Raw genomic sequence first — 20,398 nt, 5'->3', positions numbered from 1 at the left:
ACATACATCAGAGGTGTGCATATTGCAAGGATTTTGATTTATGATAATTTTTGAAAAAATACCAGGTTTTGAACTTAGTCATTTTTTGGCAAAATTTTGCATATAGGGTAACCTCATTGTACGGATAACTCCTCCTTCAGTTCTCAAGATAGGAAGTTGTTCTTTTGCAGATAAATTGTACATATATCAGAGGTGTGCATATTGCTAGGATTTTGATTTTTGATAATTTTTGAAAAAAATACCAGATTTTGAACTTGGTCATTTTTTTGCAAAATTTTGCATATAGGGTACCCTCATTGTACGGATAACTCCTCCTACAGTTTTTAAGATAGGAAATTGTTCTTTTGCTGATCAATTGTACATATATCAGAGGTGTGCATATTGCTAGGATTTTGATTTCCGATAATTTATGAAAAAAATACCAGCTATTGAACTTGGTCATTTTTTTTGGCAAAATATTGCATATAGGGTACCCTCATTGTACGGATAACTACTCCTACAGTTCTCAAGATAGGAAGTTGTTCTTTTGCAGATCAATTGTACATATATCAGAGGTGTGCATATTGCTAGGATTTTGATTTCTGATAATTTATGAAAAAAAATACCAGCTTTTGAACTTGGTCATTTTTTGGCTAAATGTTGTATATAGGGTACTCCATTTCACTGGATACGTGTTGACATGGATTATGGATACAATTCACATTGAAAAAAAACCCGGTTTGCTGTCACATTGACAGCTTTTCTCTTGTTCGACTTCTTTTCCCAAACCACTGTGCCAATATCAACCTAACTTTGGACAAATCATCCTTATTTAGGTGAAGTGATTTAAGTTTATTAAAACGAAGGACCACACCTTCCCTCAAAGGGAGATATTTAAGGTGGTATGGGACTCTTCCATGTTGTGACGTATTGTTTATCGACATAAACAATAAAATAAAGTGTAATTATATAAGTAGTTTCTTTCCAAAAATGGTTACCTAGCTCCGTAGTGCAGTGAGTTAGAGGCTTTACTTCGAACCTGTAAGTCATGAGTTCGAATCCCGCTGGGGTTTTTACAATTTTTACCTTTTCAAATATTTTTAAAAGCTATTTTTGGTTAAATATTGTAAAATTTGAAAATTCTAAACTGGTGAAAGTTTTTCAATTATATAGTACTTTAATCCACATTAATATCGACAGATGTCCCATACCACCTTAAGAATTTTTAAAATTTGTTGGTACATGTTTCTTTTAAAAATCCTCTTCTCAAAAACCATTGGACCAGATAAGGTGATACAGAATGTACTTGTGTGAAAGCATCCTCAGGTAGTGTAGATTCAAGTTTGTTCAAATCATGGTCCCTCGGGGTAGGGTGGGGCCACAACTTTTTGTGCAAGATCTACTGTACTTATTTGTCAACATATTTTGAATTTGATATTGTACACTAAGTGCTTATTTGAAAAGCTTTTGTCGCTCAGGTGATGGGTGTGACCTCTGGGCCTTTTGTTTAATGATTTAGAAATCTGTGATATTTTCATTAGAACTATTATACTATTTCACCCAACTGTATAAACTTTATAGATAAAAAGTTGTTTTAGATTATGAAATATTTAATCAATTATCTGATGTGTAATTTACTAATGCATGCACTATACAATTATAACAAGGAGAAAAATATGCAAAAATTTAAGATTTTTTGGGATGAACATTAGTCAGTGGTGGTTATGTTTGTTAATAATGTAATGTGTGAATGTTAGAATTCACCTTCATTGAAATGAAGTATCAATTGTTTTATCAATAAAAAAACATTTTATTATGAAATTGAGTTTTAGTCATCTTTAGAAAAGGGGTTAACGTTGTGATTAATATGTGGTAATGAATGATGAACTATGTCATTATAAATTATTAAACAAATATTGTCCCATTAAATCCTCCAAATTCTTAATCTACATTGTCTCACTCCACCCAGCTGAACTTGGGTATTGGCATATGCTGGGGGTGGACTGGTGTTCCATTCAGGGAAAGTGTATGACTCCCATCCATTTAGCACCATGCACAGATACTTGGGATAAGCACCGGCTCTTTAGCCGTCATGGTTCGGACAAGGATTTAACTAACAACCCATCCACCCCCACCCAATCCAACCCCCAACACTGCTTGTTAATTTTGTTAATTAAGTTTTTTTTTGTTTTTTTTTCATTTAAATTATATGGTAATTTTTTTTTTAAATATCACAGGACTTCTTTTCTTTACGGAGCAATAAGTGTTAAAAACAAATAATCACTGAAATTCATGAGTTTTTGTGCATAAATTAATATATGAATTTAATTTTTACTGCAAATTCAGATTTTGGTCATTAATTTTCTATCTGCAGTTTTTTCTTTGAATTTATTGTGTTCTACACTCATTTTAATACCATATAAAAGAAGCATACATATGCATACAGTACATAAATATTCTATTCAAAAGGTACTGGTATATAACATTTCCTTAAATCTTTTCTTTTAATATGAAAAAAAAACTTTTTATCTCAAAATTGAAGTTTTAGTCATTTTTTTGGTAAAGATAATATGGCGACCGAATGCTTTTATGAATTCATGTCAGATTTAAGATATCTGATCCATAATAGGACCTACTTTTTCTAACCTTGAATATTCATCATATATTAAATACTCTGATATTAATTTCAAGCATTTTAGAGTAGAAAAAAGTTTAACATGAGAAATTTCCAAATATGTTATTTATAACTAAGCAGTAATTAATTTATGAAGGTTGCATAAAGGTTTTGGGAACAAGCACATTCTTAAAAATAAAAAAGGAAATACTAAGAAAAGAAATAAAAGCTTCGATGGAAAGCTTTATTTTATCATTAGAAATACAAAAACTATTCAGAAAATATTTTAATACCGTATACAGTAAAACACGGTTAAAGCGAACACGCTTACAATGAATTGATGCGAAGCGATTTTCATTCCCCGAGACTATATAACCGGTACATGTTGTAAACTTGACGGATATATCTTATTACGCTTATAAGAGTAAAATTCCCATCCCCTGCACTTCGTTATAAACGTGTTTTACTTTATATTGAAAAATGTTTTTATAGATTTAAATCAAAGACGGAAACTCTACAGGAAAAGGGGAGTGTCATTTATTAAAACACACCCCGCTCTTACATATTGATACTTGAGCATAAAATCATGTCCAAGTCTACATGTATAAAATATTCATGTTTTAGTAATATTATTATGAAATTATTTTACCTTTCTTGAACCTCAGCGACTTGGTTTGGAAGCTCCTGCATGACTTGCAGTTCATCTGATTGTGAGCCTTCATTTAACTGGGGTTCCTGATTTACAGACAAGTAGGGGAAAATACTGTGAGGTGATCCAGCCTGTCAATAGGTTCCAAAGGGCATTTCTTTGTAGAGTGTACCATTCTTCAAAGTACTCATTTACTTATCCTTGTAACCTTGGCATTATTGGTCATGCACAATTTGCAAAGCAAAGATACACAATCAGAAGGATTGAAGCTAATGAACAAATGACAAGGTGTATGAAATTTTCCCTCTTACCATGCCAACAAAATTGTTATTATCCCTCTGCAGCAAAACTACAAATTATAGAATCATTTTATCATCCTGGTATCAATGTCCATGCAAGTTTTTTCATCTGGTTTGTGCTTTATATGAGATTACAATGTAGAATTAACGACATCAGTAAAAAATATTTTACAAGTGCAGGTATGTTTTCATGATCTTTGCTAAACATAATATTTAAAGTACTGGCCATGCACTTTACTGAAATGTTACAACAGAGTTGATTGCTAAAATCTTTAGCTACTGCATGAAGAATGAATATGTTATGATCACTGTGTCAATTGTAATTTCTAGCAATATCAATGCAAAAACATCTTTGGTAATATGACGGTCAGACTGATTTGTACGCCGGTGGCCAGATAGCGCTCCATTCCAAGCAATCTTTGCTATAAAAATCTTGGAAGCTGCAACCAATCACAGCCCTCAGTCCTTCCAAGATTCCATCAAGAATTGACCAATCAGAACGCTAGCCCCTTCCAAGATTGAAGGCTAGAGTCTGACGTCAGTGACCCCATTCTCTGCTAGCAAGAGACAGTGACAGTCGGAGATCTAAAGGTCCTTAGGCCAAATTACCTATGCAATTGTAATATCGAGCAGTTCAAATTATACATAGATATGCAGATCGACCTTTTTATTTCGGTAAGTGTGCAAAACTTGCGTAAAAATTGCATAAATTTGCACCCCGATCGTTATCAGAGTGATCGTCAATTTTGTGTAAAATTCCATCGGTATACATCGTTGTATTTTGCGTGAGTTTTATTTGTAAGATAAGTTAGAGTAGAAGAAATCTAAGAGTTTTGTAGGTTGAGAAATAAGTTGTTTGCATAATGAATGTTAAGTACCTCACTACACCGAGACTTATCATTTTTAGGCGACTATGTCTTTAGATTGCGTTTAAATGTTCTGTTGAAATTGCTTTTATTAAAAGATTGTGTTGACTATCACCATAGCTTAGCGGTTAAATTAGCGGGCTTGTGAACAACAGATTATGAGTTTGAATCTACCTCAGGTTTACTATCCAAATCAAGTAATATTCTGCTGATTTGAGAAACTATTTCCAGGTGTAGTAAGCCATCTTAAATGTACAGCTTGTTAACAAATTTATTGGGATGTGAACTCGGTTAGTAACATGTTCAAATATTTTGAGGCTTGAAAGGCTTTTCAGAAGTTTTGTTCACATTCAAAGCATGTGCGATAGAGGTACAATACAGTTGTTTCAGGTATGCAATGTGGCCCATGGGCCTCTTGTTTAAATACTGTGGAATCATTAGAATTCGTGGTGGCTCAGTTTTTGTGGTATTAGTGGGTAGTCCTTGTCCACGAATTTACATCAACGAAAACTTATTATAAAAGGTTTGGTTTACCTACTGACAATGAAAACTGACTCGTTCACAAAATTACAACCCCACGAACAAATCGACAAAAAAAAATCGACTGTTATGTCAATAAGAATTCTTTTTATGAATACGTTTTGTATTTAAAACAAATTTTACTGATGAACTCAAATTTTTTAACAATCTGGATTTGACAACTCAAACCCTGAATCATATTAGTTGTCGATTTCTATTGTTCTGCTCATCGCTACACACTCCCTATATAAGGCCGAGAGCACTATTCATGCTTCACCGCATTCAGGTATTTCATACACCCGAGAACGTTACCTTGGACGAAAAGACGTGTAGATACGCGAAACGAAAACTTATTATAAAAGGTTTGGTTTACCTACTGACAATGAAAACTGACTCGTTCACAAAATTACAACCCCACGAACAAGCAAAAATCCCGCATTCCACGAAAATTGACCCCCACGAAATTAAATGATTCCACAGTATCCTTACCCTAAACCATACGCTTTATTGCATTTTGTACTGTGGTGCATTAAATGAAGTGTGCTTCAATTCGTTTTTATTGGACTTTTTTGAGTAATGATAATTATTGATTTGATATAAATTTATTTTATCAGGAATCAAATTATTTTCAAATTAAATTTACTTTGTTTTCTTGTAGCATGAGGACCCCAAATTTCAGAAAGTATGGCAATGGAAAGCTGAACTTATCAGACACACCAGCTGTAGTCTCTATTGCCAGAGAGAACAAGGCAAGGGGATACTGGGGGAAACCGAAGACGGGTGAACATGTCAGAGCCATTGCCTTTAGACGAATTCGCCAGCAGCATGGAGTAACCAGCAATGAAGTTGATGTACTGGGGCAACATGAACTTCTGTTTGGTACTTATAGAGGCCAAACTTTTAGCTGGATTCTGGAAAATTGCCTTGGATATGCGGGATGGCTGGTCATGAAAATGGTATTGGAGGCAGAATCCAGCAAGGAGCAACCAAAAGAACAGACAATCAACAAACAAAAATTTCGGAAGTACATGATGCACTTTCCTGAGGGACGAGAGGCAGTAAAGATGAAAAAGGAAACTCATTCGTCTTTGAAGCAGGCTCCTTTCCCTCAAACGTCATATGTTGGGAAGTCTTCGGAACTGAAGGCCCTAGTGTTAAGTAGCCATTTGACCCCTCACGCTCTACAGCATAGGGCCAGGAGACTTCTGTAACCTAAGAAAGTTCAGCCTAGTAAGAAAAAGCCTAGAATATTACATATATATGTACTTTCCAGGGTTATTTTTTTGGAGGGGGGGGGGGTAATTTTTTTCTGCTCATGCAGTTGGGTATAGTCCACTAATGCATTTTCCATAGGCGGTAATGTTAACGTTAGGGTTCATAGCTCCGACCCTAATTTTCGTTCAGCAACGAGGGACCTCTTGAATGAAAGCTCATTAAATTGTCTCTTTCCTGTTAAAATTTCGTGTTTTGAAGTCAGATTCGTTTTCCGGCAAAATGCGTGTGTATTGAAAAACTCTGAAAATGAAAGTAAAAGTAGGGAATTTCTCATTGCATTGCATTCCATTGCAGATCGGTTTGGAACAAGTGAAAGCACAGCTTTATACGCAATACACAATTTCATAACTTTTATTAATGACTATTTATGAGATGCAGTTATTCTGTGGCCCACACCTCCAGAAATGCAAGAAATCAAGGATATGTATTTTGAACTTAGAGGTTTTTCTGGCATTATTGGATTCATTGGTGGCACACATATTCCAATTAAAAGAGCATCAGAAAGGGGAATTGACTATTACAACCGTAAAGATTATTATTCAATAGTACTGCAAGCTGTTGTACGAGAAGATCTTCGCTTTTTTGACATTTGTGCTGGTTTCCCAGGAAAGGGCCATGAGGCGCGAGTTTTTTGCCATTCAAAATTGTTTGAAAATGGACCAGAGTTATGTGGAGATGGTCATTTGTTAGGTGACTCAGCTTATCCGAATCTTTCATGGTTGTTAAAGCCTTTTAAGAGACAATGGGCATCTTACTGAAGTCCAAACACATTATAATTACACCCACAGCAGCATTCGCAGTACAGTCGAACGTGCGTTTGGTTTACTAAAAGGACGATTTACCAGATTAAAGTACCTTGATCAAAATGATACAAAATTAATTGTAAAAACTATAGTGACAGGGTGTATATTACACTATATATGCATCCTAAACAATGATGATTTCCAGGATATGATGACAGATGAACAAGTCCCTCAAGTCATGCCCAGTGCAGGTGAATACGACCAGGCCTTGATAAACAGAGGGTCACTCAAAAGACTTTAAATTGCAAGAGCATTATCACATATCTAGAGTCCGAATCCCTCACTTATGATCCCATGCAAGATTTGTGTTTATGAGAAATTTGTTTATTTTTTATGAATAATAAAAACAATTACACGTAGTTCAACTTTATTCTTTAATAACAAAATAAAAAGAGAAATCGCTCTTCCTGAGTCAAAAATATAACAATGAAACAATGCACATCTGCAATAAACTAATTCATGGCACAAAACAAAGCAAATGTATATAGTGATAACCATAAATAAAAAATATTTGAAAGTCCACCAAAAAAAATACATCTTCCCGAGTTTAAATACAGAATATTTCTGGGACTTTCAGGTAGCAAAATTAAAATAATGACAGATCACCACATTGCAATTTTACATCATGTCAAATTACAGCACGCACCTATTATTGAAAGAACCTCTTCCTACCAAGAAATAAGTTCTCTGTTTTAATTCTAATTGATCACAACAACCCCTATTAATCAGTGTACAATTATTCAGGAAAATTGCAATTTAGGTCACAATTGTAGCTCTGTAAGCCGACCGTGTGAACCTCAAAAGATTGGAGGGAACTGCTTTTAGATTATTCACACTTAATTTTACTTCCCAAACTAAATGATTGGCTAATTCTGCAAACACATTTATGTAAAACACTTTCTAAATTGCACTGAATGTCACAGTATTTCAATGTTTGATCTGTTCAAGAACACATTTCAGTTGTCCTACAGTAACCTTATCACAAGACACAAACTGCAATACTGATAACTGAACATGTGAAAGAGCTGCAGTGCTGAAAACAAGGAGTTTTCCAGAGGAAATTTTTTCAGTACAAGAACTTCTAAATTCTGGAATTCAAATTCAAGAAAAAGGTCAACAACACGTAAAAGAGCTATCTCTTGAAAACTGTTCATTGCTGTAATGGTCAGCTTCTTTAAATTCAGCAGAAATTTTAACCCACTTTTCTCTGTCAAAGCATCAAGATGGACAATAAAAGCTGTTCTTTTGAAATATATCACATTCCTAAATTCTTTGCAAACCTCATATAATTTGCAGTAATGATCAAACCTCATATAATTTGCAGTAATGATCAATGTTTTTGACATGCATGAATTTTTTTTCCAAACTGTGATGAGGCAATTTCGAAATGTAATCTGAAATAAAAAAGTAAATTACTTTACGATACTTAAATCTTAATTAGATTTTTTCATTATTTCCAACAATTCTCTCATTATATCATTTTTCTCCTGAGCGCGTTGGTCGCGTTTTCTTTCCCTTTCCTTATATTCTTCTTTTCTCTGCTTTTCAATTTCTTTAAAATATTTGACCAACACGTTACCTGATTTTTTTTCATAATTCATCTTCCTGTTTTCACGTCTTCGTCGTGCAGTGGTAGTTTTACTCAAAGTTTCGGTAATTCCATTTGCATTTTTCCGCTGTCACTGGTACTCATGGTGGAACTGTCCTCATCTGTTTGTATCGTGCAACTAATCGACGTGCAACCGATCATGTTTTTATCTAGTTGTTTTGTGCTGAATTTGGCTTCCTTCTGATTTTTCAAACTAGACCCTGAAGTAAAGGGAGTGTTGATATCATGGCGTTTTGATATTATGTTATCAATTTTCTCAAAGTACTGGAATGTCTTCCTCTTCTGGCCAGTTTTCTTCTTGTTCAGAGACAGATCTTTGTGCGATGCCAGCAGGCTTCTCCACTTGCCTTCCACTTTATTTTGAACATATTTGTACCCTGCTTCATTTAGTGCTGCTGTTATCTTTTTCCAAGTATCCTTCTTTTTTTTCCTCGGATCTTCTAATTCTTGTTCGTAATCTTCATATAAGCTTATCAAAAGCTCTGTGGCATCTCTGCTCCATGAAACTGGTTGATTGTCTTCAAGATCACCTATTATGGAAAAAAGATGTAATGTATATTGCACTACAAATCTAGCTGCTGAATAGATTTCAAGACTGCCTTTACAAGTTTATTATTTTTTAAATGTAACAGTTAATACCCTCTTCCTTTGGATCTGCATGAATTTTTTTTTTAAAACTGTTTAAATCTGTCTGTAATCAAGAGACTAATACAGTTTTGTCCATTACGAAATTTCAGTCATTTCAGAATAAACTGGATACAACTGTTTGTACAAAAGGCAGATAAAAACTCTGTATTTATCATATTTGTTTTTAAATTTAATTCTATGCTGCTTTCCTGCTATAAATTCATTCATTGAGTATATGAAATTAAGAACACAGGCAATATAGTTTGATATATATGATCATTTTGTTCAAATCTGTCCCTGCCAACTAAATATACTAAACTGGATAGAAATTCACACAACAAAATGCAGATATATCATGGCTTTTTCATGATCTACCATATTAATACACAACATCTTACTGTTTGGTGCCTGATCGTCTTCATATTCTACATTTTCTTCTTCAATGCATGCAGGCTGGGTCTGTGTTGCTTGTCCACAATCCTCTAAGTTTCTGCGTATTTGTTGAAGCAATTCTTCATCTGTGAGCAAAAGCGTTTGTAATTTATATCATTTTTAATGCATGTAAATACATTGTACCAAATAATAAAAGCTGAAATTATGTAGCCTGAAGTATGTAAATCATGATTGATTCCTACAATAAATTAATAGCAATTAAACGAATGCTGCAGTTAAGAGGCATTTGATTCTGAGGGGAGTAAAATTGGCAAAATTACTCAAGTCAGATTATTTATTTTCATGCCAGTGAAGAACATAGTATTCTTTTCAACATTTTCAAGTAAAAATTATTTTTCCCAAAATCTACACCCCCCCCCCCCCCCACTCAAAGAAATGGTTGCTCTCCTATATACACTTGGAAAAAAAAGTATGCTAAATTCACATTCAGTTCAAACATGTAAATAAACTTCACTACACCACTTTGCAGGGTTTGCAATGCTGTTTAAAAGAATATCAGAGGAGAGTAAAGTGACAATACCAGATGTAAATTGTTTTTTGAAATGAATGGTACCATATTATAATCATTTTACAGCTACCCATTAAATTAACATAGTTCATTATCATTTAAAGTACTAATGTAAATGAAAAAACCTATGTAAATCTTAAACTTAATTAATTTATTTTATTAGCTATAAAAAAGACCTACCTCCATTTTCTAGCCACCTAATTGTTGGGGCATCCAGTACTTGAACAATTTCGAGTCAATCAGAATACTTCAAGTGAACTTGTGTCCAGTACCTACATAAAAATATACTTTAGTTTTTTTTAAACGGGATCGAACGTTGACACAGACAGCTGACAGACGATCACATGAGATAAATCAATAGAATTATTTCTTTACATGTACTAACATATGCAAACGGGCTTAAAAAGTAAATACATTTAAATACAAGCGTGCCGTAAGTGTGCAATGATACAACCTCTGGGTAGCCGACCGTGGCCGACTGACACCTCATTACATGTGCACATATCAGCTGCCTTAGTGACACACGTATATAAATGAAGCCGTCGAACCTGAGTTTGCGCATATAGTGCATACAGGCTTTCATTTTCATTGCAAATTGATATATCTTTAACGCTACTAAGGTTTATTTAAGATCAACATGATGCAAACAAAATTAAAACAAAAACAAAAAACAGATTCTGTACTCACGACTTATGCTCAGCCATGTTGAACTTGTCACGTGGTAATACTAATCGCGCTGTTTTCTCTGATGAGATTCGTTCTCAACGGTTTTTTGTTGCTCATCAGAAAATTCTAGTCGAATATATATAGGTGTAATCATTTTTCCGTTTCACAAAATCAACCAGTCGAATAGACCAAATGTTTTCGTTCTTCACGTTTTTGCCAGATATAAATATTCTAGTCCGCAAAAACATTTTAACTGGTATCTACCACTGTAGACTCGATATTGTTCATGAATTATACTTACATTGACGGTTTTCCCCTACTACAAACTACTGGGTATACAAGTGCATCACCCAGAATTAATGATGGAACCAAAATTATAAAAGGTTTACTCCATTGATAGGCTGATAACCATGCCGAAGTTAGCAGCCATTTAGAGCAGCCATTAAGCCAGTAAAGGCGAACGGCCGGTAAGGAAATTTATCAAAATACTGAGAGTACTCAAACAGATAATATATTTGACTCTACTAGACTTTGAGAAGAGCGTGCACGGGTTGACATTGCTTATGATACCGAACATTTACGAAAAAGATACATCGAGCTTTCAGCCTACAATAATGCTATTTATTTCATTAAACTCTGCTTAGTTTAAATAATCTAACTGTGTCTCAGGACAGGCATTCACAACAGTTAAAATGCCTCCGATATACCGGTTATGTAGCAAAAAATTGTAGAATTGCTTTGAAACAATTTTTGAGAAAATTAATGAAGCTGCATTGAAAATAGCAGATAAATGTTCATAACAAACCATTTTGAGGCTGTAAATTCCTTTCAGCTAAAAAATTATTTTATATTAATAAAGAGTTAACCACTTTTTCACCAACGTTTACTTGCTTCGAATTTTCACAGCATGCTGACATTTGGGACTCTCGGAATTTTCGTATTAAATGCACTGAGTTAGAGTTTCGTCACGTATTTCCTTTGAGGAACAGACTTTATGACAAATGTTCAATGAAAATTTACACGTATTTGTATTATTGTTTCTAAGTTTATCCGTGCAAATTTGATTTTGTGTTAACATAATCTAAAGAGCCTCCCGTGATTTAGCGTGAAAGTAATGCACATGCGCAAGATTGTAACATCCAAAGAATTCAGATGATATCCGGATTTTTAAAAGGAATTTTCGTTGATTATTAATTAGCAAAGCTTGATTGAGAAAATATAAAACCAAATTGGTAATCCCCAAGTACCAATGATGTTTAAAATATTTAAAGCAAAGACAGTACTATTCAGATTTCTCGGTATTAAAGCCCAAAAATTCGAGTATATTATTTTAATATAGTAGTATAATAGATAATCGACATACTTTAATTAATATCAAGATGATTAATGTATCAATTTTAGAGGCATTGATAACTTCGGAGGCAGTAACTTTAGCCTGGATAAGAAATATAAACGCGTCTTCTGAACAAAATGTATAAACCATTCGGAACCACCTGGTGGTACCAGTACAGCTCAAATTTGAGAACTGGAAATAACAGCCCCATTGGTCTCCTGCAATGCCCTGTAATTCGTTTGATGTACATTTTAAATAAAGCATAGATAACGGCCAACCATTCACCACAATAACGTTGTGAAAAGAAAAGAAAAATTACAAATTACAGTGAGCAAATGGACATAGATATGATAGAAGACCTCAGACGCTTGTTATAAATGTAAAAAAATGTTTTTGTTCTACTTAACGCGTGTGTTTCAAAGTTTGTGTTATCAAAATCAAGTGGGATATAAACCCCTCAAATGAGCCCGAGCTCCTTATCAACTCGTTTAGAAATAATCTCTTTCTATTATATTTGATCAATGTTTATTATCTATTTAAGATTTACTTACTCTTCAGACAATTGCTTAAAAAAAGTCTATTCATGATCACAAATACAATATTAAAAACAAATGTTTAGAATATCGATGTATATATATTGCGTAGAAGACAACAAAAATAACGTAAAATTATTTGTTTTTCTTTCGTTTTCTCTATTTAATTACGGAATGGCTTTGCAACACTTGTACAGGTAGGTTTCTAATCACCTACGTGTAGACCTGGCAATTTGTTCCCGATGCAATTGTAAAATCGCAGTAAAATAATGTGTAACTAGCTGTGCATGAATTTTGTTAATCAAATGTCGTTTTTAAATGATACAGCTATATAAAATGTTGATAAAAAGTATTCACGGTAAAGTATCAACAGATTTCTACACAAGAGCAGCGTCATTTCCCTCTATATGTCGACGAGAAAAATCAAAGTACTGAAGTACTGACGGGAGTTGATTTTATCGATCATCATTTATTTTAAAATCAATTTATCTTGCATGGAAATTAGTTTCTAGTTTGAATTTGAATTACGCACTTTTTTATAATATGAATTTTTAGACTTTTCCGACAAGAATTTCGAGAAACCCCATATGAATCATGTGTAATATTTAAAGATAGATTTCAACTACTAGTACTAGTATGTATTAGTTATCGAAACAATTCTGAAAATTGTATGAATCCAACCACTATTGATATCGAACTCTAGTCTCGTTTAACTAGACGCTCGGCTATCTCCGTTAATATCAGACAAGCAAGAGAGCCCCCTCTCTGCTTGTCGCAGATTTACGGAGACAGCGGAGCGTCTTCTTGACAGAGACTATATTAACTCTGGCGTAGGAATACATGAGACTACAAAAATATTTAAATTAAGCGTAGTATGTAAAATTTGACTATTTTCAAAGTGTATATAGTTAAGTTTCCTTAAAAAACAATGCTTCAGCATACATTACATCGATTTTTTTTCTATTATTTTCAAGAACTTAGTCTTGTCAGCGGTGATGATTTGTGCTTAGGTCCAAACACTGTTTCACTTTCGGTTTGCCAGAGTAACTGCATAGGAGAGTTGATTTAAATCAACTCCCAAAAACGTAACTGTTATTAATCAATTTGTGGCAATGAAAATGTTTTTGTGTGTGTTGCTAAGGATATGAAAGAACTGTATACCTCTATTTCTTTACACGTTCGGTGTTAATAACTTGAAAATTAGCCAAGCATTGAAAATTCAAGTAATTTCAAAGTCAAACATATTGGATACATGCACGGGGTAACCCATTTCTATTTTTTTTTTACAGCGGGGGTCCTTTTTCTGAGGGGGTCATTTATCTTCATGTTTAACATGAAGAAAAATAACCCCTGGGTTATTTTTTCTTTACAAAAATCCAATTATTCTACAGCAAGGGGCGATCATTATTCGACGTCAAAAAATGACCCCTGGTCATTATTCTACTTGGGTCTTTATTCTTCATTACACCGGTCGTCCGTTCTATGTCCAGAACAAAAAAATACATTCGTGATATCTCGAGATCTTAAAAACAGTAAGTGATAAGGAAATGACACATTTATAAATGATATACATTTGTCTGAAGATGTGTTAAACAGGATTCGTTTTGTCACCCGCTTCAACGTGTCATTATAGAATTTTAATCTAAAGACACGATCCGAAAGTTATATAAGAATCTCTTTTCTGGGTAAATGATAACCATGTCGTCTCCAGTGTTCTATTTAAAAAAAACGAGGAAAAAAAACCGCAGTTGCTTTTATTGACACAACATTGCTATCACATAACCAAAACAAACAGGAATTAATTCGAATGAATTTTGTAAATGTTGATACATATAAAGGTACATCATAGATTCACAGTCAATACATACAGTGTATGTGGTATAAATGAGATAAGATAGAGTCATCACGCAACATACCTACACACTGTCCCAAGATATCCTGGGTTCACATTTTTCTTAATTTCTTGATATTTATGCCAAAATATGTGATGTCTACGGGGATTTTGTATTGCAGCGAGCCCTGATGATTACGTTGAAAAATTGCGCGATGTATTCCGAATGGAGAAAAAATGTAAACATTCCTCATTATAAATCTCCGTAAGGAATCTGTTTTCGCTCCTGTGTATTTTCCCGAGTGAAATATGATAATGTGTCAATTAAATTATCTTGGAATTTATCTCTTTCAACTATTTCAATTGCACTTTTTTCACATGTATGTGTATGTGTATTTTTATAAAAAAAAATCGCCCAAATGTGCTGCTGAAATATCTTGGGACAGACTCAAACAAATACATATAAATAATCATTTCATGCATGTCTTTTATAATTATGCTATGCTATGGTTATCATTTTAATGATATGCTATACTTTTTTAATAACACGCTATGAAATGTGTATGCTGTGCTATGAATATTTGAAATAAAAGGCTTAATGATACAATGGTATGCAATGAAATCTGACTTAAAACCCGCAGTGTACAGAAGAGTTCAGAACATTTGAACTAAAATGATAAGAAGCTTAAGTGTACCATTGATCTGTAATAATAAACCTTTTAAATAATAAAATAAAATCATTTAAAAGAGAGTTAAATCATGCTGTATGCTATGTTATGAATGGCAATCAGGAGATTATATGTCATGTTATCGGATTCCAAAGCAGTGGTATAAGATTTCAGTGCTATGTCATATTGTATGCTGTGGTATATGTTGTAAAAGATTCATGTATGCTTGAGCTGACTGAAGGCATAAGTAAGACTTGTACAGCTGAATTAAAAAAAAAGATAAATAATAAATTATCCGGGATAATCAAACAAATGCATGTATTTTTATACGGTAACTTTTCATCTATGACACCAATTAATTTGATGATTAGACGGGGACGCCAAACACGTCAACTTCACAAAGAGTGAGATACTCAGTTATCTTGGAGATCTTTACGAATCTCCCCTGTGTTGATGTCGGACAGTCGATGACGACCAGCTGTGACGCGGTACCGGGACCAGCAAAGAAACCACAGGGAGAGTTGACATCTGATTCTGTCAGCCCAACAGTGATGGTAACATCCTTCAGCCGGTATGACAAATCTAAAGTAAGTCAGTTTATGATCATTTAGGATATGTACAGAACACAACAATATGCTACAACACTAGTTGCACGGATTGTTCAGTTTGCTTTTTAAACAGAACGCTTTATTTTTTTCACGGTTCTGTTTAAAAAATACACCTGCAAGCTTTATGAATGGTGTGCTTGCTTTTACAATGAGGTGGTCGTGGCCTGAAGCCTTTTACTTTTTGCGATAATGATTTTAAAAGTAACATACATGTACATTATTACAGGGGAATGTTATAATCTTTAAATTTGTGAAAAAAAAATTGCGTTTCACTCCTAAAGTCTAGACAGTTATCAACTGTTATAAAGTTATTCATTTTTTTCTATTCAGATATTAATTCTATATGCTCATGCACATGTTTCTATATGCAAGTATAACCGAACACGCCATCGAATATTTTATCTGAAACGACATCTTGTGTACAGTCAGACATTTCGTTTTCTCTTCAGGCTATATGTATTTTGCATGTATTAACACATTTCTTTTGATATATACAATTAGTTCGTAGCTTTTTTTATTTCATTTTATGGACACGTATTATATCTTTACTGTATGCAATCGATTGAACATGCATTTCAAATTTCTCGAAACCCATTTTTAAGAAAAACTAGCGATTTTTGTACCATATATTCTTGAATAACGTACACAGAAACGGTTTTCTTTATGTCTGATGGCCAGTGATCGGCCAGATGTGAAAATTTTAATGGCTGTGCGCATGGTTTTGCGCATTTTATTTTCAGGAATTCGTAAGTACAAAGTTATAACTTTTAGTCTTGTGTTTTTATTTGATATTAGCATCATTCTTTACGTATATGAGTTGAAAAGTGTGGGTTTTTTTTTTATCAAAATTGTCATCTGTATTTTTTATCAGTATACGATTTGAAAAGGTGATTTTATGGCCATAATTGGGTAAAATGCGGTATGGTGCTCACGGAAGCATCGTTTCCCAGTATTCTAAACTTCTGCATAATGCCGAAACAAAGTTAACATTCAAAGCTGCCATAACTTGTTTTGTTACGAATCTTTGACAGGGCATCAATGGTAACATTTAAACAGTTTAAATGGTTTATTTGTTTTCAAAAGTTGTATTACCCAATTAAAACTCCCAACATGCAAAATAAAGAGAAATGCATCATTGAAAAAAATTATACATTTCCTGAACCAAACCAGGAGCTATTATTCTCTGATGCATAATAAACTCGAACTACAATTTTCTTTTTTAGCCAACCCGCGTTCTTAGTTCCCACGTTCCTATTATTTATGTATAACAGTGGAATGGACCTTTTCCGAATGGACATACAATGCAAACATACATGTACTATCGACTAAAGTTTAGTATGTATCAAACAGTGGATTTTTTTACAATTCTAAATTAATTTATGGGAAAATTGAAATATTTTGATTTTTTTTTTAGATATCGACCAAGGCTGATTTAGGAACTTGACCAAGGTATTAGTGGTATAAACATTTGGTATAAATTTCATGAAAATCCGTCAAATTTTGTAGGCATGAGAGCGCTTACAAAAAAGTGTGACGGACGGAAACACGGACACACAGACCCACGGACGGACGCCCGGCATTTCTATGTCCCCGCTCCGCGTTGCGGCGGGGGACAAAAATATACCCCACAAAAAGCCTTCATGCAAACCCCATTTGTTTTTGCGTTAAAGCATATATACAGCAGCCCAGATAAAAACTAAACATGCCTACTGCCAATTGTCGACAAGTACCTGTTCATATATTCTAACAACTACGTAATTTCATTAGTTAGCCTAAATAAATTGTAACCTTCAAATTGCAATGGCAAAATCAATGAGCAATTTTTAAGATTGGTCAGCTAGGACAGTATAAGATGTACTCTGTAATGTTGCAAACAATGTTTGCAATGTCATAATACAGCGTACATATATGTTATGCGGTTCTATGTCCGTCAAGATGACGAACTCGTGATAGAGCGAGTTTGACACGCAAAAATTTACAATCCTTCATTTCATGTATTATACATGTACAGCAATTGAATTCTTTAATGCTTAGGTAATGCTTAGCGAACTGATTCACGACCAACAAATTAGATTCTCAGACAACAAGCAACACGAGAAACAATTTAGAAATGCATGATTTAGTCCTAAAAGTGTTACAGAGCATGATGTCCGGAGAATGAAAATGCCCTCCAAAAGTCTTAAATGGAACAATTATACAGTTTGGACAGTTAAAGTGCTACATGTACCTGTGTACGTATGACATTATATGCCTATCAGAATGTTGAATTCGTAAAAACTTTGTAAAAGACGAAGGCTACAAAACATTATTCAGAGAATCTAGATCCGTCCATCGAGGAGGAATTTTTGATTTGAACAAACTTGAATATAATCTACCCAAGGATGCTTTCTTACACGGTCTGTGTAAATTTTTTCTGGCTGATTGATTTTAAACAACAAATGAGAATGTTTCTACACAAGTACATGTAACAGTATTCTGGCTGATTGGTGTTTGATAAGGTTTTATAAACAAATAATCTTTGTATTACTATCTTAATATGTGACCCCCTAATTGAAGCATACCCCTACACATTGAAAAGTGGCTCGCACGATCTTCATGCTTATTACTTTTTGTTAGAAAATCATGCGGAAATCCGATGAAAGGTTTCACATGCGAATATGTTTGCATGATATTTGCATGAAAATTGTATAATTTAATTGCCATTTTTTGGGCATTTTTACATGCAATAAGATATTTGTTGACAAATTTATATAAAACTAGTGGGTATTGTTTTTTTTTACAAAAAAACACATGTCTCCCCTTCTCCCCAAGGATTGTAATATGGGGCAAATTTAACAAATATTATTCAATAGTACACCTAAGTGTATTATTATTGTTCTTTGTTTAAAATTTGAAGTCCTTCTGTCAAAGTATATTCAGGAGTTGAACAATGAAGTTAAAAGTCTGTATGTTAAAGGAGTCTTGTGTTATGGTTCCGACAATATTTTTTTTATCAAAAACTTGACCTTTAAAAAACAAAATAGGTCAAGGTCGGAACTTTTGGTGGCGTGCACTCCTTCTCAATACCATCTACCTATGTTCCAAGTTTGAAGTCTTAATGTCAAAGGGTATTAAAGTCATGACCCAGACAAAATTTTATTACTTTTTTCTTAATTTGACCTTGAGTAAAACAAGATCAAGGTCAAATATTATTCAATAGTACACCTAAGTGTACTATTGTTGTTCTTTGTTTAAAGTTTGAAGTCCTTCTGTCAAAGTATATTCAGAAGTTGAACAATGAAGTTTTTTCTAATATGACCTTGAAATAAAAATTCTAGGTCAAGGTCAAAATTTGTGGTAAGGTTGAACTAGGTTATATACCATCTATCTATGATACAAGTTAAAAGTCTGTATGTTAAAGGAGTATTGTGTTATGGTCCCGAAATCATTGTTAAAGTACATATGTATTGTCATTTTAAAGACAAAAACGATTACCTGACTAATCATCGCTATAAAATTAATTTTCTGTTCCTGACTGAACCCCCTTACATTTTATATAACGTGTGTGTTGGGTGTATTCCTCATACTCATTAGTACATTATATAATAAAGGGGATTAGAGCCAAAGGAATCCCGAATTCCGTATAACATGTAATAAAAACTGTACCTTTAATGTTACGATTTTCAATATACTTAGGAGCGTATTCAAAATCTCGTTTAATTCTATCCCAATATTCTGACTCTATAAACTGAGCTGATATATTGTCCCATTATGTTGTCATCCTCACTTCGATGAACAAGCCACTCAATGGGTTTAAAACAGTTCACAAGACATCGCAGGTCATATTTATGGCAGTGTTTTGTAGTAAAAATATCGTCGTTTTTTGTAGTTTTTATTAACTTTAACAAATCCTAAGATTCAAAAACAGATTGTGTACAGGTCAACCAAAGATTACTCTGTTACTAGTAACGATTACTAAATTACCAGTGGTTTCTGAACGCAGATAAACGACAGAAAAAAGAACGAGATTTTCTGACACGAGGAAGTTCACATAATACTATTTATGTACTTTTGTTCAATAAGTAGCGTAAGGTCCGACGAACATTTTTTTTGGGTGTGGCCTAACATACGCTTAGTTGAATTCAGTGCAAAGGTATTAGAGTTGCGTTTACAACCTATCCCCAGCCCCGGAGGGGGGATGTAAAATACAATACTCCATCGCAAGTTATTCAGTGGAATATAATAAAAAAGAAGTATTTAGAAAAATCCGGTAAATGTTCACACATTTATTTCTTTATCGTGTTACATTATTGCATCTATTCACTGCATTTATGAAAGCATAGATCATTCAATGATGAAAATGTGTCCGGCAAAATAAAACCATTTATACAACTTCTTTTTGCAGACTATACAAAAGAACAAATTAACAATGATTTCTTTTTCATTTTTTTTCTTTTTTTATGGGGGGGGGGGGGGCATTTTAATTTCACGAAGTTGATCAAAAGTATGGACATAAAAACCAAAATTTCAACATCAGTGTTCTCTTGATTTACTATATTTCGATTTAATTTACAATGTT

General features: G+C 33.6%; 2 pseudogenes; one reads left to right on the top strand and one right to left on the bottom strand.

The window, feature by feature from the left end:
* Nucleotides 1-5,585: 5,585 nt before the first annotated feature.
* On the top strand, nt 5,586-7,272 carry LOC128174609 (uncharacterized; annotated as a pseudogene).
* A 488-nt stretch (nt 7,273-7,760) lies between these two features.
* On the bottom strand, nt 7,761-10,905 carry LOC128173288 (uncharacterized; annotated as a pseudogene).
* Between the last annotated feature and the right edge of the window lie 9,493 nt (nt 10,906-20,398).

This window comes from Crassostrea angulata, chromosome 2, assembly GCF_025612915.1.
Source record: "Crassostrea angulata isolate pt1a10 chromosome 2, ASM2561291v2, whole genome shotgun sequence".
Lineage (NCBI taxonomy): Eukaryota > Metazoa > Mollusca > Bivalvia > Ostreida > Ostreidae > Magallana > Magallana angulata.
Note: the sequence above shows the minus strand (reverse complement) of the source record. Positions and strands in the feature narration are given on the sequence as shown.